Source organism: Eufriesea mexicana, unplaced genomic scaffold (assembly GCF_001483705.2).
Source record: "Eufriesea mexicana isolate 0111107269 unplaced genomic scaffold, ASM148370v2 scaffold1523, whole genome shotgun sequence".
Lineage (NCBI taxonomy): Eukaryota > Metazoa > Arthropoda > Insecta > Hymenoptera > Apidae > Eufriesea > Eufriesea mexicana.
The window spans coordinates 686,122-688,096 of record NW_016909723.1 but is presented as its reverse complement, the minus strand read 5'-3'; the positions used below and the strand labels follow the sequence as shown (position 1 = coordinate 688,096).

At 46.8% G+C, this 1,975-nt stretch overlaps 1 protein-coding gene across 1 annotated transcript in view; it reads right to left on the bottom strand.

Annotated features, from left to right (window-relative positions):
• The window catches only part of LOC108548480 (neural cell adhesion molecule 2), a 14,796-nt gene that overhangs the window by 8,564 nt on the left and 4,257 nt on the right, over positions 1-1,975 (bottom strand). The window lies entirely within an intron of this gene.

The following is a 1,975-nucleotide window of genomic DNA, read 5'->3' as shown; positions in this document are numbered from 1 at the left end:
GGGGGGGGGGGGGGGGGGGGAGAGAGACTTCCCCGATTCTCGACGCTACGTGTACACAACCTAGATTTTCTGTCATTCCTTTCCTCGGTACCCTTTTTTCCTCTGGAAAACTTGAACGGAGCACCTGCTACGGTATCGGTTTAACGGTGGAACCTCGTAAAATATTCTGAAATATTCTTGCACCGTGGGTAGAACCGGCGTACGAAGGAAGACGAAAGAAATGCGATCGGAAAAAGAAAGAAGCGGCAGAGGTACGTGGAAAAGGTGCGAACAAGAAGAGAGAAACGAGAAGAAAAGATCGGGTAGAGTTACCCGGAGAATATATGAGATTCAAAATACGAGGCTCAATCGAGTGGGTTCCCTCTTATATTATACGTAGAGACATCTGTATCGGAGATCAAACGCGAACACCGTGGTCGAGTGACGAACGAAAACGTGGGAAGCTATTTTTCTATTCGCGTCGAAAATTACGGTACGTTAGTTGGAAATGTGCCGATTCGTAGCGACGAATAGCTTTCCAAGATTTCTCGGCGTGATTCATCGATCGAAAGAATTTCGCGAGCGACCCGCAATAGGAAAAAGAATCGCGAACGATGGGGAGGGAGAGACGAGCAATTTGTCTAAAAGTTCAAGAAGGTAGAAAGAAAATTAGCGGGAACCGTTGCCGAGCTATTCGTTATCGGGGTGGCAATAACGCTTTCCAGGCCGAATCGACGCGCTGATTTGCTGCAAATTTCGGTCTCTCTGATAATTAAATTTAACGCGGTATCGCGATATCGTTGCCAGTGGAAAAACTTATCGGATAAAGTGCGCAATTTGTCGGATAAAAGGCCGAGGACCGCGTTATAAATCCGACCAGCGTAATCGGGTCGGTTTTAAGCCTCTTTGCGAAATGTAAAACGGGTGGTATCGAAATATAGAGCCGAAAATATTCCGTGGCATCCGTAGGTACGGATGCTTTATCCGTACGTGTAAAACGGAATTTATGCATGTAAAACTTTATTGCAGCGGGAGAAAATTTGCAAACGCATGCGTATCAACCGTCGCCAATTTTCCGTATGACACCGAATAACGAGCGACGCGCGTGTCGCTCCGTTGCACCGAATGCGTGCGAACAAGCGTACAGAACGAACAAGATCGGAACACGAGTACACTCGGAACGGGCTACGCTTTTCCACGATCCACGAGTGTAATGTAAACACGAGTCGAACGTTATTAAATTAACGAGAACAAGCCCGCGATCGTTTCATCTCGAGTCTTCGCGCGCGAGTATCGATGCCACGCGTGCTTTCTTCGTTTCGATGAATATCTCGAGAACCGACGGAGAATAAAGGAAGATACGACCGCGCGGAATTTAATATCTCGTTTGCGTAGATGCGCGGGAAAAAATGCTTTCCAACGAGATATAATTCTTCGGGAAGAGGGATTAAGCGGCTCGGCAACTTTTCTTCGAGTCAATTAACGATGCAACTGAAGATTCTTGGGCCGTTTAACCGTGATTCGATTACGGTGCGAAGCTTGCGCAGAAATTGAATTCGCTGCGCAAAAGGAGCAACTTTGAAAATAGATTGGAAACTTTCGACGAAATCAGCTTAGAACGCTCGTGGTTGTTTTTCTTTGTAATCCATCGAACAACATTAGACGAAACTTTGCCTCGTTCTTCTCTTCTCCTTGGTGTTTGATATTTATTCCTCTCCGCTTTATCCTACCTAACACCGTTTATTTTGCAAGACAAGCACGCTCGCGCGCGTTCATCTTTTTGATCCCCGAATCGCTTCCGAGTAGCAGCTCTACGCCGCTCGTACCTTACCAAAGAATTACGATCACCGAGCCAAGGTTGCGACCATTCCTTCCACTTTTGAAATTCAACGGTTCCCGATATCATCGCGTGGCACGAATCCGTTTTCTTCCGGTCGTTTCGCGTATTCCCTGTCTGGGAAAACGGAAATTGAATGAATATCGCTCGATTGGCTGG